Source organism: Haliaeetus albicilla, unplaced genomic scaffold, assembly GCF_947461875.1.
Source record: "Haliaeetus albicilla unplaced genomic scaffold, bHalAlb1.1 scaffold_164, whole genome shotgun sequence".
NCBI lineage: Eukaryota > Metazoa > Chordata > Aves > Accipitriformes > Accipitridae > Haliaeetus > Haliaeetus albicilla.
In genome coordinates this window covers 44977-71000 of record NW_027212527.1, presented here as the reverse complement: position 1 = coordinate 71000, position 26024 = coordinate 44977, and the positions used below count along the sequence as shown (strand labels likewise).

Here is a 26024-nt window from a genome sequence, read left to right as displayed (position 1 = left end):
TTTCCTGCTGGACAGAGCTGCCCCTCTGGCAGAAAGCAGCTTTGGGTCTCTTGTGGCCTGCCTTCAGGCTGTCACCTGAACCAGGTGTTATGTTTGGTTTTTTTTTTTTAAATCTCTCGCCAGCAGCTGTTGACTGGCTGCTTTCACTCCCGCAACCCTGATGCCACATGCAGAGGGATACAGCAGTCCCTGGGGCTTGCTCCAGGGGACCACCCCCCCCCCCCCCCCCCCCCCCGCCGTTTGCAGGTCCCTGTGCTGCTTCTCCTCTCTAGATAATGGGGTGGGGGGGCAGGGACAGAAGCGACCACCCGAGTTGTCTGTTGTTTGCACTTGACTGCTGTAAACGCTCCAGGCACTCGGGTGCTTTTTGGAACGGAGGCGATGAAGATGACGGCCCGGGCTGCGAGTGGGGAAAGGGCAGGGCAATGTAAGCCCTGTGCCCCCAGTAAGTAGTTGCCGCCTGTGGCTGGTCTCTGCTGGGCTGAGCTGTCAGTCATCCCTCATCCAGCTGCTGCTCAGAAGAGGATCGTTACGGGGATGCGGATGCTGCTGCCCGGTGACCGAAGGTGGGAACTGGCGTTGGGGAGGGGCGCATGCGCGGTGGCGTGTGTCGGTGGGAATCCAGCTGTGGCCGGGCAACCGAGACGCGGTACAGCAGCTCGACAGCTGCGCATGCGCGGCGGCGCGTTGAGGGCGCTCGCCGCTGTTGCCGGGCAACCGAAGCACGACACGGCGCATCGGCAAGGGCGCGTGCGCGGCGGCGCGCTTTACGGCGCTCCCGCTGTTGCTCGGCAACCAAAACCCGTTACGGCAGCTCGGCAAGGGCGCGTGTGCGTTGACTCGTTTACGGCACTGGCCGCGGTTGCCTGGCAACCAAAGCGCGACGCGACGCCTCGGCAAGGGCGCATGCGCGGCGGCCCGGTTTAAGGCGCTCCTGCTGTTGCCTAGCAACCGAAACGCTTTACGGCTGCTCGGCAACGGCGCGTGCGCCGCTGCCCGTCTACCGCGCTCGCTGCTGTTGCCTGGCAACCAAAGCGCGACACGACGCCTCCGCAATCGCGCATGCGCGGCGGCGCGGTTTACGGCCTCCTCCTGTTGCCTAGCAACCAAAAGGTGTTACGGCAGCTCGGCAACCGCGCATGTGCGTTGGCGCGTTTGCGACACTGGCCACTGTTGCCCGGCAACCGAAGCGCGGCGCGGCGCCTCGGCAACCGCGCATGCGCGGCGGCGCGGTTTACGGCGCTCCTGCTGTCGCCTGGCAACCGAAACGCGGCCCTGGCGTTCGGGAGCCGCGCATGCGCGATGGCGCCTTTTGCCGCCCTCCTGCTGTTGCCTAGCTACCAAAACGCGGTACGGCAGCTCGGAGCCGCGCATGCGCGGTGGCGGCGCGTTTCGCCAGCGCTCTCTTCCGCCACCTATTGAACAGACTTCGGTACTGCAGCTGGGCCGCCGCTCATGCGCGCTGGCGCCTTGTGCCAAGCGCTCGCCGCTGCCACCTCGCGGCCAATGTTCGGTACTGCAGCTCGGAGGCTGCGAGGGCGCGGGGCTGCCGCTGTCCTGCACGTGCCGTCCGACGGTAACGGCAGTGCGGCACCGGCGGGAGGCGCCGCCGCGCTCCTTGCTTCCTCCCGGTGACGAACCGCCGCCGGCAAGGAAAGCTTGCACGGGCTCTCTGCCTGGCCTCCCTCTCCTCGCGGCGCGGGAGCACAAAGGGACAGGCGGGGCGCTGACCGGCTGCGGGCAGGCGCTGCTGCGGCTGAAGCTGGAGAGGCCGGAGAAAGGTAGAGAAGAAGAAATGGAAGGCTGGCCGGCCAGCAGCTGCCCCCCACTGCAGGCAAGAGAGAGCCTGCCTCTCCGCGTGTGGAAGGATCCCTCTTCGTAGTCCGCAGCAGGTCAGACCGCCGAGGTGCACCGCAGGGTCCGTACCCAGCACCGACGGTGCGGTACGGCCACGTAGCGTGCGAGCGAGCGAGGCTCCGTGCCTAGGAGGCCTCGTCCTGCAAGACCTATGAGACACGTGTTCTCCTAGGGGGAGGACGGCCGCGCCGCCGGAGTTACAGAAGAGGAGGGCAGCGGGAGAGGAGCAGAAAGAAGCGTCTGAACTGGCAAATTCTCCTGGCGGTGCCAAGAACAAGAGCTGTGGTGAGCCCCGGGCCCTCGGGGCCCTGTCTCCCCTCTTCCGCGTTCTGGTCCCTCCCTGCCCCTCCCCTGGTCCCCTCTCTTTCCCACACCGCTGCCTTTTTTTTTTTTTTTTTTTTTTTCCTTTCCTCCCTTGTACCCCTGATACTGAAAAGCCGGTCGAAGAAACTCCCTAAGACTCGTTTTGGAGTTTTAGAAAGCAGGCATTCTTCATTGCAGCGCTGGATGCACGGGGGATAGTTGCACCTAGCGTGCATGGCACAAACAGGTTACACAGAATAACTAATTGCATGTTAATCAGATTAGTATACATATACGTAAAAACGATGGCAACCGATTATCGTAGTACTGCCTACATCCGATCACGCGCAATGAAGGATCCATTTGAGACGAAGGGCTGCTTTTGCAACCAGCGACCCATCTGAAGTTCTTGGTGGCTGTCCCTGAAGTCTTTATTCTTGTCCTTGTTCTTTGATCTTGAAGCTTAACGCAGTTTCAATCACATGTGGTCAGTTTCAGCATTGTTCTCATCTAGCGTACAGGAACATGTAGTCATAAGAGCAAAGAACTGCAAAACTTAGGAGTACCTACCTCTGCTAGTTAATTGCTTGGCTATACTTTTGTCTATTGTTTCAATCGTAGTGTTAGTATAAGATTTCTAATAATTATTTACCAAATCTCACTTTTGCAGTCACCTAGCAGCAAACCAGTTTCCACAGCTGGTACAAAATATTAAAACCATCCCAATATTTAGACGTGCCATACAGAACGTATGGAAATAGGCTATCAGAGGTGTCCGAGGGGCAGAGGGAGCGCCGGGGGGCGCCCCGAGACCCGGAGCAGACTCGCTGGCAGGACTCGATAGGCACGCGACTGACTGAATAAACGCTGGCCGCCCGTCCCCTTTGCCCTCCGGGCTGCGTTTGCGCTCCCTTTGCACGAGGCGAGGGGCCGTGAGGGAGCCCAGGGGAGGAGGAGGTGAGGCGCTGGGGGGGGGGGTCGGGCCGTGCCCCCACCCCATTCCTGCTGGGCTCCAGCTGTTGCAAATATTCTGGTAAAGAAATCAAAATTTAATCCCATAGAAGAGTTAGGTTTGATTAAGAAGTAAAATTGTGAAGCATAACGTATAGGATCGTTAAGTTTGAAACGTAGCCATAGAAACTTTAGGAACTGTGTTCGCGTGACTCTAGGAACCTTAATATTGTTAAAGTTTGAAATAGCTAACCCTAGAAACCTCACCAGGAAGTTACTGGTTTTTCTACGTTCTGTTTCAGGAAACTAAGGAAACCGTCGTGGACACCAGTTTGCTGCTTGGAAACCCCCTTACCCTTCCCATCTCGATTTGAGTATCGAAGGTTCCAGTCAGCAGAGCTAAGTGTAACTGACCAATGATTGTTTTTAAATAAGAATATTGATAAGGTTATATAATCAAAGGACCGATCATTATAAAGGTTAAATTTAAGAACGAGCAGAGTATGCATTTTTACGGAAGGAGCTTAGGTAACAATGACCTGACAAGAAAAGTCTGTAAAAACCGATGGATTTTGATACTAAGCGGGACACGCCTTTGGAGGAGCGATCCCCCGTGTCCCCAGCGCTGCGATAAACAAAGTGCCTGCTTCTTAACTTCACGTTGGTGTTAAGGAGTTTTATTCCGGATTTCGGTAGCGGTTTCGGCGACCCAGATGGGACCTTGCGAGTGAGACTGGACGAGATCGAGTGTCGATCGAACTCCGGCCGGCACCGAGGTATTCTCGGGGAGAACCATCACCCTCGACTCGCAAAGCTCCTCGCAGCGTTCCCTGGAAAAAAGGTAAGGCGCTGCTTCTTTGGAATTGGTTTGGAAAGCCCGCCCGTGAGGCGCGGCGAAAGCTTCGCAGGGTTGGGGCTTGGAGGGTACCCGTCTGCAGCGGAAGCCTAGGCGTCTGCCTGTAAGTCATATTGCTGGGTTGGACTTTGTGTATTATTTGGGACAATTGTCATTTGCGTTTCTTTGGTATTTGGTATTTGAATGTATATAAGTATAATGGCATTAGCAAAATTGTTTAAGAATAAGAGTGCAGGAAATAGAACTGCTGATGAAAAGTTACCAAAAACATCACCGTTGGGACGTTTATTGGCACATTGGGGTGAATTGCAGGAAAAATGGTAAACAAACAGAACTTTGAGTTACAATACTATATTGCAGTTACTGTTGTTTTGTAGGAGAGAGAGTAAATGGAATAAAGTGCCATACGTAGATTTGTTCTTTTTAAGTGAACGTATCTGACGGGGACCGGAGGGGAGTCTCCCAGCACAACCTCTGGTTACAGCTAAACTGGGAGAACAGAAAATTGAATTTGAATTGACACTCGAGTCACCTTTTCAGTTTTAAATACCTTAGAGGGAGAGTTGAGTTTTGAAGAAATTGGTGGTGTCGGCGCAACAAGTGAACGAGCAACTAGACCCTTCTTTAAATCTTTAACAATGAAATTAGGAAAGCAACGGGTCACTCAGCAGTTTTTGTATGTGCCAAATTCTCCTCAAATCCTGTTAAGGAGAGATCTATTTGAGAACTTAGAGGCAGAAATTAAATTTAAAAATGGAGAGATTAAAACTTTAATTCCAGAAACTAAACGTATCGAAGCAGTGGCTTTGTTGTTAACAGGACGGTTACCGACAGCAGAAGATTATACCAGTCAAAGTATAATGCTGTAATTCCAATCGTCTGGACCGGGAAGTTCCTGGTAAATCCAAAAAGCAGAACCTGTGAGAGTTGATTTAAAGCCAGGATCGAATCCGGTAAGAATTAAACGATAGCCCTTAAAACCGGAAAGTCGGAAAGGGTTAGTAATGGTAATACAAAAATTTTTAAGATACAAATTGTTAATAGAATGTGAATCCAGATATAACACCCCGATCTTGCCTGTTAAAAGGCTAATGAAAAAGATGATAGATTAGTTCAAGACCTCCTCAGAGCAATAAATCAAATAGTACAAGATATTCATCCGGTAGTAGCAAATCCTTATACTTTGTTAACAACCCTAACGGAGAAACAAGAATGGTTCACAGTGTTAGACGGAAAAGATGCCTTTTTCCGTATTCCCTTGGATCCCAATAGTCAAGAGGTTTTCGCTTTGGAATGGGAAAATCCTGAGACTGGGAGAAAAAACACAATATACGTGGACAGTCTTGCCTCAAGGCTTTAAGAATAGTCTTACCGTGTTTGGAAATCAATTGGCACGAGAATTAGGGATTTGGAAGAAAGAAAATAATCAAGAAATCTTGCTGAAATATATGGATGATCTGTTAATTGTAGCTGAGACGGAAGAACAACGCACAAAGTTAACTATTCACTTTTTGAACTTTTGGGGAATCAGTGGATATCGAGTGTCAAAAGAAAAAAAACCAAATAACCCAGAAAGAAGAAACTTATTTGAGTTTTAAAATCCTAAAAGGACAGAGACAATTGGGAACTGAGAGAAAAGAGGCAATTTGTCGTCTCCCCGAACCTAAGACTAAAACAATGAATGACGAGCATTTCCGGGAATGGTTGAGTGGTGTCACCTGTAGATTATAAATTGTGGCTTGCTGGCCCGACCTCTATAGGAGCAGCTCAAAACCTCAAACAACGGATTGGACCGATGCCGAGAAAGCTACTTTCCAAGAATGGAAACAGGCTGTAATAGGGGTGCCAGCCCTAGGCCTGCCAGATCTCACAAAGACACTTGAACTTTTTGCTCATGAAAGAAGAGGTATAGCTCTGGGTATCCTGGCCCAATATTTAGGGCCAAGTGGGCGAGCCGTGGCCTACTTCTCGAAGCGAGTAGGTAACGTGAGTCTGGGATGCTCTGGTCGTCCGAGAGCCGTCGCTGCAACTGCGCTACTGATCCAGGAAGCTCGTAAGTTCACCTGAGGACAAAGGATTAGAGGACAAAGGATTGCTGTACGTTTCCCATATGATAACTGCTGTGATAAAACAGAAAGGGGGGCACTGGTTATCCCCTAGCAGAATGCGGAAATACCAAGTGGCGTTGCTGGAACAAGAGGATGTTTACCTAAAAACTACTACCACCGTTAACCCTGTTGCATTTTCAACAACTGATCAAGTTAAAGGAGAACTGGAACGTGACTGCTTGCAGACAATCGAAAGAGTTTACTCCAGCTGACTGGACCTCTGAGATGTGCCGCTAGAAGAAACAGATTGGGAACTATATGCCGACGGAAGCGGTTCCATCTGTGAAGGAAAACGTTTATCAAGATAGACAATAACTACCGAGGAGGTAATTGCGTTGCCAACTTTGCCTTCGACGATATCTGCCCAAAAGGCTGAATCGATAGCTCTTATTCGAGCTCTGGAACTAAGTCAAGGAAAGCGAGTCAACACTTGGACAGACTCAAAGTACGCTTTTGGAGTAGTACGTGCACACGGAGCGGTACGGAGAGAAAGAGGACCGTTATCTGCACGAGGAACCGCCATTCAGCGCGCAGAACAAATACCGAAATGGTGAGAAACCGTTCAAAACCCAACAGCAGTCACGATAATGCACTGCAAAGCACATCAGTTAGGTAAGACCGGTCCTAACGCAGGTAACCGACTGGCTGATAAAGCTGCTAAAGAGGCTGCGGAAAAAGGCATCCTAGCACTAGTTCCAGAGAAAAGTATAAAATTGCCTAAAGAAACTCCAAATTATAACGAAAAAGATGAAGAATTAATTATTAGATTGCAGGCTAACAAAATGAAACAGGATAGGCTGTAACACCGACAGGTCAAATAATAGTCCCACCCACAATAATAAGAGAAATTGCCCGAGCTGAACATCACAAAGTCTATTGGGGAACAGAAAGTGAAATACGACAAAGATTGTTTAAACAATTAGAAGCGGATGTGAAATTTATATATAAAAATATCCCCGAATCAGTAATAAGATCATCTTTGGGATTATGAAATAAGGAAATTTTTTAGGAGAATATTAGCAACTTGATTTTATAGAATTGCCTTGAAAAGAAGGATATATCCTAGTTTGAGTTGATATCTTTACTGGGTGGCCCGAGGCTTTCCCTTGTCGCACCAACAAAGCAAGGGAAGCGCTCAAAGTCTTGCTCAAAGAGATAATACCAAAATACGGGGTGCCTGTAGGAATGTCATCTGACAATGGCCCTCATTTTATAGCAAAGATTGTGAGACAAGTTGAGCAAAGTATTATCTATAGATTGAGACTATCACACCCCATATAGACCACAAGCAAGTGGGGGGGGAGAGAGACAGAGAGAGAGAGAATGAACTATACCCGTAAGCAACAGTCGAGTAAAATTTGTCAGGAAACCTCACTCCTCACATGGGTTAGAGCATTACCCATGGCTCTATTAAGAATCAGAGTATAGCCAGAAGAGAAAGAAAATTTAAGTCGTTATGAAATGTTGTATGAAAGACCATATCAGGAGTCCTATGTTCTGAGTATCTTGAGTGCCTTTGGAGATATGTTTTTAAAAGGCGTTATGATTTCTTGAAGCAATTCTTTTCAAGAACTTTGTCAGTAGGTCTCCACAGCTGGACCCTTAGAATTGGACGTAGCAGCGCATCCCTTCCGACCAGGAGACTGAATACATATATAAAATCACTGAGAAGCGGAAAGGACCGTATCGAGTCATTTTAACAACCCTTATAGCAGTAAAGGTCTGGGAGAAGAACCTTGGCTTCATTATTCAAGAATAAAGAAAGCACCAACAAGAAACCGGAAGTCTAAAGAAACTGGCCCTTTAAAACTGAAAATCTATAAGTAAGTTTCACGTTATCTGTTTGGGAAAACAGCTGTGTAAAGTTGATAATGTTGGGGTTGCTATTAGGAATATTGTCGAGGGCAATAATCTTTTTGTGTGTTTAGAGGGCGTATGCATTTTTTTTTGAGGGGTTCTAAACATGAGATAAACAAAATGAAACAATTATTGTTTGAGCTATTAATCTTGAGATTAACCGTTTTTGTAATTTGGATAAAAAAAAAAAAATCTAGTTTTGTAACTGATTCAAAGTTTTGTAAAGACACAAAACTTAACCTCAGTAACAGCCTGCCTTCCGATTCCAAAGTCAGATGAAAATCTAGTTCCGTGGAGAATACTGACATTGAATTTAACCAAAACTTGAGAAAAGATGCAGAACAATGAGAATCATTTTAGCAAATTAAATGGGATGGATTTAAAAGGCAATTTTTTTTTTTGAATTTGAAAGAAGGAATTGTAGCGTTGTGAATTATAACATTACCAAAGCATCCACCTCATGGACAAAAGAATTCATTTAATCGCCCTTCGGGAGAAACTTGTACAAGCACCCCTTGGGGCTGTCAGTTGCCAAAACCGTAGAGACAAGTGCAAAAAGGAACTTGGGATCATATTGAAAATATAAAACGATGTCTAGAATTTACTGGAGTTCCAGGATCCTTGTTAGAGCCACCCAGAGTCGGGACCATCTATGGAAATTTAGACTGGTTTAGACAACCAGAGAAAAATCACAGATCCTAAACAGAGCTGAGTGAAGGTTTATACTTGCAGCTCTTCTGACCCCAAACTCCAAAGACTTTCTCTAGTAGCTAAAGCTCCAAGATGGGGATGTATTTGTAGAAAGTATAATAATATTTGACATGATCTTTGGTCCCCTCTTAATAACGGAAAAAATTTAGCTTGGAGTTGACTGTATTAAAGGACAGGCGAAAAGTTCAGGCTTAACTGTTTGGGTGACTAGTGATGATATATGATCCACTCACCTTTTCATGAAGGAGAAAGGCAACTCGTGGACTTTAGACTTAATAACTCTATCCTCTCTCTGGAAGAAATCTCCCTTGTGGCCTCGCTGGTGGACCTGGGTAAATGGAAAAGATGATACCTGGCAATGGCCAAGTCTTAGAACTAAAATCAGAGGGGTATTAAAATCTGTATTTTGACCCCAGTTAACACCTCTTCCCCATCAGCTGACTCTTGACATCTTTCATTCAATCAAGGAAGTGCCTGCTGCTTAAGTTCACACTGGTGTTGAGGAGTTTTGTTCCGGATTTGGGTACCACAGCTGCGGGCCGGGGCTGGAGGAGCCGCAGGTGCGGGCGGTGAGGCTGATGGGGACGGCCGCTCCCTGGCCAGGGGGGGCTGCCGGGGGAGGGGCCGGGGCGGGGCCGGTGGGAGCCCAGGCAGGAGCGGAGCGGAGCGGAGTGGAGCGGCGGCCGGGGTGCGGCTGCCCCTCGGGAGAAGGTGAGCGGGGCCGGGCGCCCCTCGGACCGCGAACGTCGGAGGCGGGGGTGGCCCGGGGGAGGTGGGGGCCGCCTGTGCCGAGGCCGAGCCCTGGGGACTCACGGGGGGGCTGGGAGCACGTGCGCGCGGGGGGGTGGGGGAGGCTCACAGGGCGGCTGTGACCACGTGCGCGCGGGGGGGGGGGGCTCACAGGACGGCTGGGAGCACGTGCGCGCGCGGGGGGGGGGGGGTGAGCACGTGAGCGCGCGGGGGGGTGCTCACCGGGCCCCGTGGCGGGGCTGCGCAGTCGGCCGGCGGGTTCCGGGGAAAGCCCCGAGGAGGACGGCGGGGTCCGTGTCGGACGCACGGAGCGGTAGCGGGGCCGCGCCGTGCCGTGCCGAAGCGGCGGCGGCGGCGGGCGCTGCCCGGAGCCGGGCGGGGGGTGCCGCGCCGTGCCGGAGCGGCGGCGGCGGCGGGCGCTGCCCGGAGGCGGAGCCGGGCGGCGAAAGCGCGCCGGAGCTGCCCGGAGCGGCGCTGGGGGCTCGGCGGGAACTGCGGCTGCGCCGGCGTGGGGGTGAGCGGAAACGGAAGCGGCGTCCCCTCGGGGTCAGGCAGCGGGGCAGGCTGCCTCCCGGGGCATGCCGGGAGCTGTAGTTTTCGCGGACTCGGCGGCCGGGCGGCAGCGTGGCTCTCGGGCGCGGCGTAGTCCTGGCTGCCGCCGCGGCCCCCGGAGTCCGACCAGGTCAGCCTCAGGAGCGTTGCCGGTTTCGCGTGGTTTTCCGCGGGCTTCCCGCTGCGCCCGCTCCCCGACCAGCCGTGCGGACGCGCCTCCCGGGCGCATGCGCCGTCCTGCGCGTGGGGCAGCCCGGCGTTCGCTCGCCGGCTCTGACCCCTCCGGCGCATGCGCGGTCCCTGGGAGCAGCGTGGTGGCGCGCAGGGCGGGGGTCTCAGCGGCAGCGGGCGAGCGCCGGGACCGCGGGTGAGGCGAGCGATCCCCTCCGGCGGGGGCGGTGGCGGGGGGTGCCTCCTGGCCGCGCGGGGCTGGCGGGACGGGAAGCTGCGAAGCGGCCGCCGCGGCAGGCTCCCGGTCCGCCGGAGGCGAGCCGGGCCAGGGCAGCGGCGGGCAGTTCCCCGAGAGCCGATAGAAGGGAAGAGGGGACGGAGGCGGGCACCCCCCAGGCGCGGCCAGCGGGCGCCTCCCCGAGTCGCCGGAGCTCCCCCGGCGCCTTCGCTCGGCCCGTGCGGCTGCCCCCAGCTCCAGCCCCTCCCCTGAAGCCTGTGCTGTAGCCGCAGGCAGCCCCCGAGCCCTGTCGTGAGGGCAGCAAGCTGGCCCTGCGATGTTCTCGAGTCTCCCTGAACGTGGCTGCCGTTAGCAGCGGCGCGGGGAACGAGCGGCGTCTGCGGAAGCCCCTGCGGAAGGAGGGGCTCCGGCCAGGGTCGAGCTACGGTAATAACGGTCACTGCTGCCTCTTTCCCTCTCCCAGAGGCCACGCTGTGAGTGCGGTTGTCCGTTCGTCCCCGGGGATGCCGTTGACTGCAGCAGCCTCAGGCTTGCGTGGGCTGTCTCTGCCTGGCCTCCCTCTCCTCGAGGCGCGGGAGCACAGAGGGACAGGCGGAGCGCTTACTGGCTGTGGACGGGAGCTGCTGAAGCCGGAGAGGCCGCAGAAAGGTAAAGAAGAAGAAACGGAAGGCCATCTGGCTGGCAGCTGCCTCCCGCTGCAGCCAAGAGAGAGCCTGCCTCTCTGGGTGTGGGAGGATCCCGCCTCGTAGTCCACAGCAGGTCAGACCGCCAGGGTCTGTATGCATGACCAGCAGCGCGGTACGGCCACGTAGTGAGCGAGCGAGCGAGGCTACGTGTCTAGGAGGCCTCATCTCGTAAGAGCTGCGAGGCGCTCGCGTGTTCCGTTATGTGGAGGACAGCCAAGCGACTGGAGTTACGGAAGACCAAGGGAGGAGAGAAGGAGAAAGAAGCGTCTGAACTGGCAAGGTCTCCTGGCAGCTCCAAGAGCAAGAGCTGTGGTGAGTCCTGGGCCCTCGGGGCCCTGTCGCTCCTCTTGTGCCTCCCGGTCCCTCCCTCCCCCTCTCCTGACCCCCTCGCTTTCTCATGCTGCTGTGACGTTTGTTTGTTTGTTTGTTTATTTTGCTTCCCTGTGCCTCCTCTCTTCTGTCTATTCTCTTGTCCTGCTCCCTCTTCCTCCCCCCCTTCCTCTCTCTCTCTCTCATTCGACTGCCCCCCTTTCTTTTTCTCTCTGCGTTCTTGTCCTGCTCCCTCTCCCTCTCCCCCCGCCCCATCCCCGTCTTTGTCCTGCAGCCAGTCGCTGTTTTTTCCTTTTCCATCTCCTTGTCCTGATCTGCATCCGCCTCTTTCCCCGCCTCCCAATTTCTCTGGCCTGTTGCCCTGGCGTTCTTTTCCTCTCTGCGCCTGTACGTGCCGCTCTGTGTCCCTGCCTTCCTATCTCTCTTCTTCCTACTTTCTGTTTCTATCCCTTTGTCTTGCTCGCTGTTGCTGTTTATTTTTGTCATTCTGGATCCCACTGTCCCCGTCCTCCCTCCTGTTCATCTCTTACTCTCTGTGACCCTTTGTGCTGCTTCCTGCCCCTTTTTTATTCACCCTCCTTCTCTCTGCAGGGCTCCTGATACCTCTCTTTCTAAGTTTCCCAACCCCTTGTGCTTCTCACGGTCTCTGTCTCTGTCAGTCTCTCTCTCTCTCTCTCTCTCTCTCTCTCTCTCTCTCTCTCTCCCCCCCCTTTCTCGTTCCCATTGTTCTTGTCTGTCACACTGTCTTGCTTCCTGTCCCGTCGTTTCTCGCTGTATCCCTTTGTCCCGCTCCCTGCTCGCATTCGTATTCCTCTCTGTCCTGAGGACCGTCCCAGTTTTTTATCTCCGTCCTGCCGCTGTCCTGATTTTTCCTTCTCTGCCATGTTCCCTGTCCCTTTTTCTGTCTCTTTTCCTCTGTCCCTGCTGCTTATTTCTCCATCTCTGTCCAGACCCCTGTCCCTTCCCCCCCCGCCCCGCCTTGCTGTTCCTCTGCCTTGCTTTCTTCCGCTGCCTTTTCTGTCTGTCTTTCTCTGCCCCGTTCCCTCTCCCGCCCTTTCTAACTGTGTCCGCCTGTCCAGCTAGCTGTCGCTTCTTTCTTTTTTCTGTTCCTCAGTACTTTTTTCTTTTTCCGTATCTCTCTCCCGCTGCCCATCGCAGTTGGTTTTTTCCCCTCCGATGCTGGCCTGCTCTTTGTCCCTTTTGTCTCTCTGTGTCCTTCTGTCATGCTCCCTGTGTCTATTTAATCCCTTCATCTCTGTCCTGCAGCCCGTCGCTACTTTTTTTTTTCCTCTTCCGTCCCTTCGTCCTGCTCCCCGTCCTTGTCTCTCTTTCCCTTGGTTCTGCCTCCCGTCCTTTTTTCCTTTCTTGCTCCATCTCTCTGTCCTGCTCCCTATCCCTCCCGCGCTCTCTCTGTTTCTGCGTCCTTCTCCTTGCCTTTCCCCACGGTGTCCGTCTTGTACCCTCTTTGGTTTTCTTGTTTTCTGGGTGGCTGGGCCCGGCTACCCGCGGGGGTGCTTCGGCTGGGGGGTTTGGGGTGGGGGCCTGGCCGTGCCGGTGATGGCGGGGAAATAAAGCCTGAAACGGCAATCGTGAAGCGACGCCCTGCCTGTGCTGGGGCTGCCCCGCAGAGGCGTGGGGCTGGGCCCTCCGCAGGTCCCGAGCACTCCCCGAAACTACGTGTGGGGCCCCGGGGGTGCAGGGCTGTGGGGTGGCTACGCTCAGCGTCGCCCGTGGGCACTGCAGGGTCAGAAACGGAGAACAAGTTTTCTGTTCCTGGGGCTTGACAACAGGCTCGCGTGGCTGATGTGGGGGCTCGGAAACAGACCGAGCTGCGCGGCTTTGGGCCCAGAAACAGAGGTCCGGCCCTGCGTGTTTGGGCCTTGAGAACGGGCTCAGCAGCCGGGTTTTTTGGCTCCCAAATGGGCCCCGAGTCAGCTGGTGCGGGGTCCAAAAGCGGGAGCCGGCTTGGCTGGTTTTGCAGGCGGGTGGGAGGGTGTTGGGGGCTGCGGGGGGAAGCGGGGGGCGGGCAGGGTGCGTGGACCCTCCCCGGAGATGGGGGTCTGGTTGTGTCGGACGCCGAAGTTTGGGAGTCCGGCACGCAGCAGGCCGAACTCAACATCTGTGATGGTCTGTGGGGGGGAAGGGCGCTTTTCAGACCCCACGTGCCCTCTTTGAGTCCAGCTCTTCTTTCTGCGCTGCTCAGAATAGTTGTTAAGTAATTAATCGCGCAAACTAACGAATATTTATTCGGCGTGTAACTCTGATGTTTAATCCCAATGCTCCAGTTTTGACAGCAGTTGATATACAACCTTATGGAAAGCCCAGACCGTTGCACGTAGCTGGAGCTTGTAAGGAGAAGCAGCTGAAATCAGCCGGAGCTTCAGCGCGGAGCTGGGGCTTCAACGAGCCAGAACTGTAGCAAGCGGGAGCTGGAACGAGGCGGGGTGTCCGCTGTCTGGAGCGTGCATTAGCCAGAGGTAAAAGTACCTGCGGCCGTAAGGAGCAGGAGGCGCGATTAGCTGGAGCGTCTTTTCGCTGGAGCGTCCGTCGGCCGGACTGCGCTCCCAGCACGGCGGAAGAGCGGCCGGGCGCAGGCAGGGCTGTCCGCAGCAAGCTGCTCCGAGCGGCAGGGAGGCGAGTTGTCCTTCTGCCAGCGGGGAGCCCGGCCTCTTCCCTCGGGCATGCAATCCACACCGCGCTCCTCTCTCTGCGTGGAGGGTCTCTCCCGGTCCGTTCCCGCGGGCAGAAGCGAGGTGGGGGTCCCCCGTCTCTCCTGGGGCAGCCCCCCCCGCGAGGGGGCGCGGGCGAGGTGTCGTCGTCCCCTCGGTACCGGGCAAAGGGGAGAGAAACCGGCCGGCGGGAGCTCCTGGGGTGCAGAGCCCTTCCGGCAGAATCCTCCCCTGTCTTTCCACCGTTGGCTGGGTGTGACGAGCAGGTTCATTTCTTTGTTTCCTCTTCTCCCAGCGTCACCTTCCGCGTCACACGAAGAAAATCCTGCGTGGTCAATTCCGCTTGCTGCTCAGGTAATCGCACGTGTCGGGCTGGGGGAGCGGAGAGAAACACTTGCGAGTTTGAGGGCACTACAGATGCTCCACGTTAAACCCACAGAGAAGGCAAATTTGCTGCTAGTGCAGAAAAGCTGATGGAAAAATTGCTGTTCACAGATCGTGCCCTGTTCCTGAACTGGTCCCTTGATGTGTTTTTGTTTCAGGGGAAAGAATGAAATTTCCTGTCTGGTAAATTCAGAGCTGCCTGTTAGCTTCTTCAGGGTCGAGTGTTTCTCTTCTCTCTGTTCATACTGATTTGATGGGCAAGTTGGAAATAGCCTTTTACTTTTTTATGTATAACTGAATTTTTAGGAATATGTGGTGTCCCCGTAGTTCATTTTGGAGCACCTAGATGCCAGTAGAAATGTAATGAGCGAAACATGATGGGAACTGGTACTTCAACTTGATTTTTATTTGGGTTTTTTTTCTTTCCTTCCCCATGAAGAGTGTTGATGGCATGTTGTCCCGTGGGACAATCCCCATTCCGTTCAGCGGAGTCTTCAGTCTAGGACTTTTAAGTGGAAAAAATTTGTCCTTCCAAAAAGGGACTAGTCATTCCTAGGACCGAGGCATAGACTTGGAGAGTCGCTTAAGTACGTGATCGGAATGAAAGCCAACTTTCAGTTGATGTTGCTGCTGTTGGTCTTTGCTTTCATTGATTTCTCCACCACTCCCTCGTGGTTGGGAGCTCTGAATCGTAATGTTTTTCGGTCTCTAACACATTTCCACCCCCACCCCCCAAAAAAAGGAGAGGCAGTGTCTAAAAGTTAATTAGTTTCCTCACAAATGCGTGAGTAAATAGAATTTGAGTTATGATGATTAAAACCATATAAATGACACCAGTCTTGCAGATCTGGACTATTTCGGAACAGGCATTCATCACACGCAGAAGTCGTCAGGGTACGTACGGATCACCTGCGCTTCATGCTCTGACAAGACAAAATGCTGAGGCAGGGATGAGCTCTGAAAGAAGAAGAAAGAGAAAAAAAAAAAAGGCGGCTACAGGGTCACGGTTTTGTTTTGTTGTTGTTTGATTTTAGAGAGTGCAATATTGACTGGTGCCAGCCTGCAGAGCTCTTGTGCTGCCTGAGCTCTCCTTCTCTTTCGTGGCTGTAATTGTCGTTTGGATAATTGTAGAAGAGCAATTAAGTTACTTGCCTCTGTGAATGTGCTGGTAATACCAGGAAGGCAAATGCTTGAACCAGTAGTGAATAACTTGGCGACGAGTAGAATTTCTGAAGGAAGAACAGCAGCAGCAACAGGAAGCAAATAGCAAGTGACCAAAAACTCGCGCGCGTCAAAGGCATCAAAGCTTTCTTGCCGAACGTTGTTTGGCAATATGTTCCAAATGGCTTTTTTTGGTAAACGTAAATTTTCAGGAAGTTCAGGGCTCTGTGTGGCAAAACGTGTCCCTCTGCGTACGCGTCCTGCTACGTAAGTAGCATGGGTCAGTGGCAAGTCCAGTGGCAGGGCTGCTGTGCCCTACTCTCGACGTTGCCGTGGTAGTGTTGCGGTATTTAGACCTTCACGGACGGGCCGAGGAACGGAAGGAGAATGCCCGTTTTCTGTACGGGCTCAGAATGCCGACCCTTTTGTCTGCCTGCCGCTCCCCTGTGCGTGAGATGAAGCTGTTTTATTTTTCTCCCTTGTTCCTGGTCTAAATATTTCTGGAGCTGTCGCTGCTGTGGGTTTGCAATTGGCGTTACTGCGTTTTTGTAGCGGTCTAGCGATGGGTCGTTTCTGCTGTGGCGAAGCGTCGAGATACGGTTTTCGGTTTAAAGCGTCAGAAACTACGTTCACGGAAACCGGTAACTCGCGGCGTAGGGGAAACCGATCTGGCGCGTGCAGCTGTGCTCGCAGGGCTGCTCGGTGGCTCCTCATCAAAACGGCAGGCTGTGTGCGTGGACATCCGTAGGGTTGCGCTCTGGGTCCGAGAGCGTTAACGTATTTTTGCTGTTGGAAGATGGAATGGAGCGTGTGCCTGTTAAATCTCAGGGCGGTCAAAAGCTAGGAGGGACCCTGAGCGGGTTTGGTGGCACAACTGCGGTTTTAAAAGATCTTGACCGTTTGGAGCAACGGCCTGGAAAAAATGATTCCTTTTTTGCAACGAGGCAGTTCGCAAGGACAGATGTGTTGCTGTGCTCTTTAGCAAAACTACTCAACTTGCGACGTATAGGGTGATGAAGCCTCGGCTATACTAAGGCTTGAGAAAATGTATGTAGGTCTCTATGTCTGTCACCTGCGTGTATCTAGGAAAGTGAGTTCTAGTGAAAGTAAAGTTGCCAATGAGTCAAAAAAGAAAGGGAAAAACAAAAAAGGCACGGTTGTCTGAAAAAATGCAAAAGCTCTAGTGGCCTGTGTCAACAACTGTACCGAAGGTGACGCAAAAATACTTTTTCCTCCGCTCAGTCGTACTGTCTTCGCCAACCTTCACAAAAAAAAAAAAAGGCAGCTTTGGATTCCTACCCAGCTTTGTGCTAATGTTTTTTTTTCTTCTCTCAGCTGGATGTCAGCTGGCACCGTTTCGCCCTGGTTGCCCTTTCTTCTGCCGTGACGGTAGGAGACAGATGGAAAGATTCCGTAGTGGCCTGCAAGTACAAGGTACGCCTACGATGTGTGTCTGCATTTTTCCAAAGGTACTTGCGGTATGGACTTTAACGTTGAGAGTGTGCCAACTCTCCGTCTACTTTTTTTTACATGAAATATTTTAACACAAATACTAAAAGTACGTTCTGTTCCGGAGCATGTTACACCTATACAAAGTTTACTTCCCTCAGTTTATTTTCTCTTCCTGAAAGCATAATCTTCTGTTGCTGTGTGCTTGCTAGTAAATGATACTGTGAAAATAATTTTGTACTAAAAGAGGGAAGAAACTGTTCGTAAGAGTTCAGCTGTTCAGAAGAAACAGACTTTGTTTTCACGATAAAAGCTTTATGCTTTTACAGTCAATGATTTTTTTTTTTTTTAAATATCTTATAGTAGTACTCAAAAACGTTAACGGAGATCATTAGCATCTGTACTAAAAGCAGTCAAGGTCAAAGAAGAGACGTGGACAAAACAGGACAAACGGGCGTCGCATCTGTGCGTTGTCCAGGCTTTCCCAGGAAGCATTAGCAGCCTTGTAACTAGTGACAGTGAGTCCTGAGGTGTTTTTGATGAGTTACTGCTTCAGTAATGTATTTTTTCCTTTAACCTACAGTGTGTAATTTTGACTTCAGTTGGAAAGAGATTTTCCAAAATGGAAGTCTTTCTCTCTCAAAGAAATTTTGTTTTGTGAACTTCCCATCAGAGTGGATCTTCAGAGGTGATTGACTTGACAGTAGAAGTCATCAGTAACGAGACTTTTCACTCTCTTTAAAAAAAGAAAAAAAAAAGAAAAAAGTCAATTTCCTTCCAAAGACCCAAGCGCAGCCCATCTTCCTAAAGTTGATGGCATCACTGGTCTTTGGTTTCTCAGTTGTAACAGTCGAGATCACATGAAAACGTGTTGCTCTGCATGCTTCGGTACTGCCAAAAGCATTAGGGAATCCGCCAGTCCTTTTTGGTAGTCTGAGGTATTGCAGCACTGGGGATTTTACAAATTGACTTGCATTGTTTAAACTGTAACTGCCAAATAGCTGTAGTATATGATGTTAGGTGTATGTAAGCAGTTAGGTATTTTTCTAAATGTTTAAAAAGAGAGGCAACTGAATGTTATGGGGATTTTTTCCTGATGTTTTGACGGAGTGCTCTGAAGTACTTTCTTTCTGCCTGGCTTTCAATGGTGTGTTTCCCTGGCAGTTCAGTAGCACCTCTCTTGGGCAGCTCAGCTGGCCAGGTGTCCCTCCGCGTTCTGTAAAACGCACAAAAACCCCTAGTCACGTTATAACTGTGTACTTTGGAGAGAGATAATTTAATGGTATGAATTCAGAGCTGTGCAAGTTAAGGTAATGGAAAAGGAAAAATCAAATACTTTTACAGTATAAGTATTTTTATTGGACGTATATAAACATGGGCACACCTTTTTAGTGTAGAGTGAATTATTGAGATTTATTCTTTATTTTTCATTTTGCTCTTTGGAGTTTTCCACTTCACTTTCAGCTTTATTCACCAAACAAGCAAGATGCAAAGCGGCAGCAGCAGGAGCGCAAGGGCTGTAGCTGTTGGGGTGGATCCGTAAGCGTAGATTCTGATTGCGTACGACCTCGTCCCGCAGCCTCCCAGGGTTATCTCCCTGCAGCAGTGCTGTAAGGAAGGGAGGAGACGTTTTCCAGCACCGGCAAGAGTGTTTACTTGTATGCTAAGAAGGTGTTCAAAATGGTATCGATTAGCCTAAATGCTGATTTTAAGTGTTCAAATAGCTCTTAACTTTTAAAGGAGGTGGTGTATTTCGAGCTGACCTGTTTACCTGGAATCCTCCTTTAGCTCAGCGACTCTTCTTGTGCACCCCCAGCCTCTGCTGGCAGGGCGGTATGAGAAGCTGGAAGGTCCTTGACTTAGTATAAACACTGCTTAGCAACAACTACAGCATCGGTGTGTTGTCAACATTATTCTCATCCTAAATCCAAAATGGCCCTGTACCAGCTACTCAGAAGAAAATGAACTTTATTCCAGCCGAAACCAGGACAACCCCAAACCCTCTGATTCTGGGACTGCAACGGAAAAAACCAAACGACTTTGGGACTCCTGGGAAAGCCAAATGCGCCTGGATTTGTGCAGCTGGAAAGCAAAAAACCCACCCCATTTTCATGCACAAACCCACAACCAAAAGATCACCCCTTTTTATGTTGTGGGAAAGCACTGAAACACACCCCAAACGGAGTATTTTGAAAAAGCAAAAAACTCCCCCGTTAGGGGAAGATTGGGGATGAAGCACAAGCAGTTTGAGGGGCGTTGCTGGGGGTCCTCCCAGCGTGGATGATCTGGTGTGGATGCTCTGTTGCGGGTTATCCCAGGTGAGTTACCTGCTGTGGATCATCCTGGGTGGACTCCCTGGGGTAGGTCATCCCCACCCATGTCCCCCCATGCACCTCTGTACCCTCACCTACCCTCTCCCCGGCGTGTGTTTCTCCCCCATATATGCTCCCCGCTGCTTCAGCCCGCCCCCTTCACCCATTCAAGTTTTTAACCCACGCGAGTTGTTTCCCCCCGCATCCCCTGCTCTTCTATCTCCTGTCCCCCGCCCCGGCTTCCTTTCCCTCCTCCGTACTCCACCCACCCCCCACCCCCCCCACCCCCATCATCCGTCAGGCTCCAGACCCCTGGCATGCTGCCTGCACCCCATTCTCTGTCATTTTTTTTCTTCTTTTCCTTACAAGTTGTTGTTGTTTCTTTTAAAGGATTAAACTGTTTTCGTTTCAAGCCACGAGTTTTCTCCCTTTCGCCCTTCCGATTGTCTCCCCGTCCCACTGGGGGCGGGGGAGCGAGTGAGCGGTCGCGTGGGGCTTTGTTGCTGGCTGGCGTTAAACCACGACACGAGGTGAGTTGCAAGCCCTGCCTGGCTAATGCTGGAGGCTCTCTGTGTTCCTCCTGCCATCCTGACGGGCCGTCCTTGTTCTTCATTGCCGCTTTATAGCGAGCGCCTCTCGCGCTGTAAGCGGCAGTAGTACTGGGGCCGCGCAGGTACTGCGTGTTGCAGGCAGCAAAGGGCAATTGTGACGCTTGCTGGCGGGAGCGGCAAGGAGTGCGGAGCCACGCTCCTGTAGGGAGCAAAGACGGAACCTCGAGGGCTCTACGGTCATCTGCTGAGGACTACTAATATCCCGACAGGCCTCTTTGCTTTCCCTGCTTCACGTCTGATTACTTTGCACGCCGGAGGGCGGGGCGGTAAGTAACACCGTGCAGCGTCTCTTCGATCAGAGACAAGCCCCGCACAAGAAGCCTTGCGTGCGTGCAGGATTAGGAGAGCGGAGTTCCGATAGCACAGAGGTGAGGAAAGGTGCGCCCACCCCAACTGAGCCCCAGGGTCGCCAGGGTATCGCTCGCTTGCAGGTGGGCCGCTCGCCTCTGGTGCGCTGGGACGCGGCGTTTCCTGCTGGACAGAGCTGCCCCTCTGGCAGAAAGCAGCTTTGGGTCTCTTGTGGCCTGCCTTCAGGCTGTCACCTGAACCAGGTGTTATGTTTGGGTTTTTTTTTTTAAATCTCTCGCCAGCAGCTGTTGACTGGCTGCTTTCACTCCCGCAACCCTGATGCCACATGCAGAGGGATACAGCAGTCCCTGGGGCTTGCTCCAGGGGACCACCCCCCCCCCCCCCCCCCCCCGCCGTTTGCAGGTCCCTGTGCTGCTTCTCCTCTCTAGATAATGGGGTGGGGGGGCAGGGACAGAAGCGACCACCCGAGTTGTCTGTTGTTTGCACTTGACTGCTGTAAACGCTCCAGGCACTCGGGTGCTTTTTGGAACGGAGGCGATGAAGATGACGGCCCGGGCTGCGAGTGGGGAAAGGGCAGGGCAATGTAAGCCCTGTGCCCCCAGTAAGTAGTTGCCGCCTGTGGCTGGTCTCTGCTGGGCTGAGCTGTCAGTCATCCCTCATCCAGCTGCTGCTCAGAAGAGGATCGTTACGGGGATGCGGATGCTGCTGCCCGGTGACCGAAGGTGGGAACTGGCGTTGGGGAGGGGCGCATGCGCGGTGGCGTGTGTCGGTGGGAATCCAGCTGTGGCCGGGCAACCGAGACGCGGTACAGCAGCTCGACAGCTGCGCATGCGCGGCGGCGCGTTGAGGGCGCTCGCCGCTGTTGCCGGGCAACCGAAGCACGACACGGCGCATCGGCAAGGGCGCGTGCGCGGCGGCGCGCTTTACGGCGCTCCCGCTGTTGCTCGGCAACCAAAACCCGTTACGGCAGCTCGGCAAGGGCGCGTGTGCGTTGACTCGTTTACGGCACTGGCCGCGGTTGCCTGGCAACCAAAGCGCGACGCGACGCCTCGGCAAGGGCGCATGCGCGGCGGCCCGGTTTAAGGCGCTCCTGCTGTTGCCTAGCAACCGAAACGCTTTACGGCTGCTCGGCAACGGCGCGTGCGCTGCTGCCCGTCTACCGCGCTCGCTGCTGTTGCCTGGCAACCAAAGCGCGACACGACGCCTCCGCAATCGCGCATGCGCGGCGGCGCGGTTTACGGCCTCCTCCTGTTGCCTAGCAACCAAAAGGTGTTACGGCAGCTCGGCAACCGCGCATGTGCGTTGGCGCGTTTGCGACACTGGCCACTGTTGCCCGGCAACCGAAGCGCGGCGCGGCGCCTCGGCAACCGCGCATGCGCGGCGGCGCGGTTTACGGCGCTCCTGCTGTCGCCTGGCAACCGAAACGCGGCCCTGGCGTTCGGGAGCCGCGCATGCGCGATGGCGCCTTTTGCCGCCCTCCTGCTGTTGCCTAGCTACCAAAACGCGGTACGGCAGCTCGGAGCCGCGCGTGCGCGGTGGCGGCGCGTTTCGCCAGCGCTCTCTTCCGCCACCTATTGAACAGACTTCGGTACTGCAGCTGGGCCGCCGCCCATGCGCGCTGGCGCCTTGTGCCAAGCGCTCGCCGCTGCCACCTCGCGGCCAATGTTCGGTACTGCAGCTCGGAGGCTGCGAGGGCGCGGGGCTGCCGCTGTCCTGCACGTGCCGTCCGACGGTAACGGCAGTGCGGCACCGGCGGGAGGCGCCGCCGCGCTCCTTGCTTCCTCCCGGTGACGAAACGCCGCCGGCAAGGAAAGCTTGCACGGGCTCTCTGCCTGGCCTCCCTCTCCTCGCGGCGCGGGAGCACAAAGGGACAGGCGGGGCGCTGACCGGCTGCGGGCAGGCGCTGCTGCGGCTGAAGCTGGAGAGGCCGGAGAAAGGTAGAGAAGAAGAAATGGAAGGCTGGCCGGCCAGCAGCTGCCCCCCACTGCAGGCAAGAGAGAGCCTGCCTCTCCGCGTGTGGAAGGATCCCTCTTCGTAGTCCGCAGCAGGTCAGACCGCCGAGGTGCACCGCAGGGTCCGTACCCAGCACCGACGGTGCGGTACGGCCACGTAGCGTGCGAGCGAGCGAGGCTCCGTGCCTAGGAGGCCTCGTCCTGCAAGACCTATGAGACACGTGTTCTCCTAGGGGGAGGACGGCCGCGCCGCCGGAGTTACAGAAGAGGAGGGCAGCGGGAGAGGAGCAGAAAGAAGCGTCTGAACTGGCAAATTCTCCTGGCGGTGCCAAGAACAAGAGCTGTGGTGAGCCCCGGGCCCTCGGGGCCCTGTCTCCCCTCTTCCGCGTTCTGGTCCCTCCCTGCCCCTCCCCTGGTCCCCTCTCTTTCCCACACCGCTGCCTTTTTTTTTTTTTTTTTTTTTTTTCCTTTTCCTCCCTTGTACCCCTGATACTGAAAAGCCGGTCGAAGAAACTCCCTAAGACTCGTTTTGGAGTTTTAGAAAGCAGGCATTCTTCATTGCAGCGCTGGATGCACGGGGGATAGTTGCACCTAGCGTGCATGGCACAAACAGGTTACACAGAATAACTAATTGCATGTTAATCAGATTAGTATACATATACGTAAAAACGATGGCAACCGATTATCGTAGTACTGCCTACATCCGATCACGCGCAATGAAGGATCCATTTGAGACGAAGGGCTGCTTTTGCAACCAGCGACCCATCTGAAGTTCTTGGTGGCTGTCCCTGAAGTCTTTATTCTTGTCCTTGTTCTTTGATCTTGAAGCTTAACGCAGTTTCAATCACATGTGGTCAGTTTCAGCATTGTTCTCATCTAGCGTACAGGAACATGTAGTCATAAGAGCAAAGAACTGCAAAACTTAGGAGTACCTACCTCTGCTAGTTAATTGCTTGGCTATACTTTTGTCTATTGTTTCAATCGTAGTGTTAGTATAAGATTTCTAATAATTATTTACCAAATCTCACTTTTGCAGTCACCTAGCAGCAAACCAGTTTCCACAGCTGGTACAAAATATTAAAACCATCCCAATATTTAGACGTGCCATACAGAACGTATGGAAATAGGCTATCAGAGGTGTCCGAGGGGCAGAGGGAGCGCCGGGGGGCGCCCCGAGACCCGGAGCAGACTCGCTGGCAGGACTCGATAGGCACGCGACTGACTGAATAAACGCTGGCCGCCCGTCCCCTTTGCCCTCCGGGCTGCGTTTGCGCTCCCTTTGCACGAGGCGAGGGGCCGTGAGGGAGCCCAGGGGAGGAGGAGGTGAGGCGCTGGGGGGGGGGGGTCGGGCCGTGCCCCCACCCCATTCCTGCTGGGCTCCAGCTGTTGCAAATATTCTGGTAAAGAAATCAAAATTTAATCCCATAGAAGAGTTAGGTTTGATTAAGAAGTAAAATTGTGAAGCATAACGTATAGGATCGTTAAGTTTGAAACGTAGCCATAGAAACTTTAGGAACTGTGTTCGCGTGACTCTAGGAACCTTAATATTGTTAAAGTTTGAAATAGCTAACCCTAGAAACCTCACCAGGAAGTTACTGGTTTTTCTACGTTCTGTTTCAGGAAACTAAGGAAACCGTCGTGGACACCAGTTTGCTGCTTGGAAACCCCCTTACCCTTCCCATCTCGATTTGAGTATCGAAGGTTCCAGTCAGCAGAGCTAAGTGTAACTGACCAATGATTGTTTTTAAATAAGAATATTGATAAGGTTATATAATCAAAGGACCGATCATTATAAAGGTTAAATTTAAGAACGAGCAGAGTATGCATTTTTACGGAAGGAGCTTAGGTAACAATGACCTGACAAGAAAAGTCTGTAAAAACCGATGGATTTTGATACTAAGCGGGACACGCCTTTGGAGGAGCGATCCCCCGTGTCCCCAGCGCTGCGATAAACAAAGTGCCTGCTTCTTAACTTCACGTTGGTGTTAAGGAGTTTTATTCCGGATTTCGGTAGCGGTTTCGGCGACCCAGATGGGACCTTGCGAGTGAGACTGGACGAGATCGAGTGTCGATCGAACTCCGGCCGGCACCGAGGTATTCTCGGGGAGAACCATCACCCTCGACTCGCAAAGCTCCTCGCAGCGTTCCCTGGAAAAAAGGTAAGGCGCTGCTTCTTTGGAATTGGTTTGGAAAGCCCGCCCGTGAGGCGCGGCGAAAGCTTCGCAGGGTTGGGGCTTGGAGGGTACCCGTCTGCAGCGGAAGCCTAGGCGTCTGCCTGTAAGTCATATTGCTGGGTTGGACTTTGTGTATTATTTGGGACAATTGTCATTTGCGTTTCTTTGGTATTTGGTATTTGAATGTATATAAGTATAATGGCATTAGCAAAATTGTTTAAGAATAAGAGTGCAGGAAATAGAACTGCTGATGAAAAGTTACCAAAAACATCACCGTTGGGACGTTTATTGGCACATTGGGGTGAATTGCAGGAAAAATGGTAAACAAACAGAACTTTGAGTTACAATACTATATTGCAGTTACTGTTGTTTTGTAGGAGAGAGAGTAAATGGAATAAAGTGCCATACGTAGATTTGTTCTTTTTAAGTGAACGTATCTGACGGGGACCGGAGGGGAGTCTCCCAGCACAACCTCTGGTTACAGCTAAACTGGGAGAACAGAAAATTGAATTTGAATTGACACTCGAGTCACCTTTTCAGTTTTAAATACCTTAGAGGGAGAGTTGAGTTTTGAAGAAATTGGTGGTGTCGGCGCAACAAGTGAACGAGCAACTAGACCCTTCTTTAAATCTTTAACAATGAAATTAGGAAAGCAACGGGTCACTCAGCAGTTTTTGTATGTGCCAAATTCTCCTCAAATCCTGTTAAGGAGAGATCTATTTGAGAACTTAGAGGCAGAAATTAAATTTAAAAATGGAGAGATTAAAACTTTAATTCCAGAAACTAAACGTATCGAAGCAGTGGCTTTGTTGTTAACAGGACGGTTACCGACAGCAGAAGATTATACCAGTCAAAGTATAATGCTGTAATTCCAATCGTCTGGACCGGGAAGTTCCTGGTAAATCCAAAAAGCAGAACCTGTGAGAGTTGATTTAAAGCCAGGATCGAATCCGGTAAGAATTAAACGATAGCCCTTAAAACCGGAAAGTCGGAAAGGGTTAGTAATGGTAATACAAAAATTTTTAAGATACAAATTGTTAATAGAATGTGAATCCAGATATAACACCCCGATCTTGCCTGTTAAAAGGCTAATGAAAAAGATGATAGATTAGTTCAAGACCTCCTCAGAGCAATAAATCAAATAGTACAAGATATTCATCCGGTAGTAGCAAATCCTTATACTTTGTTAACAACCCTAACGGAGAAACAAGAATGGTTCACAGTGTTAGACGGAAAAGATGCCTTTTTCCGTATTCCCTTGGATCCCAATAGTCAAGAGGTTTTCGCTTTGGAATGGGAAAATCCTGAGACTGGGAGAAAAAACACAATATACGTGGACAGTCTTGCCTCAAGGCTTTAAGAATAGTCTTACCGTGTTTGGAAATCAATTGGCACGAGAATTAGGGATTTGGAAGAAAGAAAATAATCAAGAAATCTTGCTGAAATATATGGATGATCTGTTAATTGTAGCTGAGACGGAAGAACAACGCACAAAGTTAACTATTCACTTTTTGAACTTTTGGGGAATCAGTGGATATCGAGTGTCAAAAGAAAAAAAACCAAATAACCCAGAAAGAAGAAACTTATTTGAGTTTTAAAATCCTAAAAGGACAGAGACAATTGGGAACTGAGA

At 52.2% G+C, this 26024-nt stretch overlaps 2 long non-coding RNA genes across 3 annotated transcripts; both read left to right on the top strand.

Annotated features, from left to right (window-relative positions):
* The first annotated feature begins 13545 nt into the window (after positions 1–13545).
* On the top strand, positions 13546–17064 carry LOC138684276 (uncharacterized). Of its 2 annotated transcripts, none has more exons than XR_011323603.1 (3): positions 13546–13809; positions 14335–14393; positions 16920–17064. It is a non-coding gene; the product is annotated as an uncharacterized lncRNA (long non-coding RNA). The 2 variants fall into 2 exon arrangements; XR_011323602.1 differs by lacking the exon at positions 16920–17064 and adding an exon at positions 16137–16159.
* Positions 17065–17508: 444 nt separating this feature from the next.
* Positions 17509–18921, top strand: LOC138684280 (uncharacterized). The gene is made up of 2 exons (XR_011323607.1): positions 17509–17551; positions 18498–18921. It is a non-coding gene; the product is annotated as an uncharacterized lncRNA (long non-coding RNA).
* The last annotated feature ends 7103 nt before the right edge of the window (positions 18922–26024 follow it).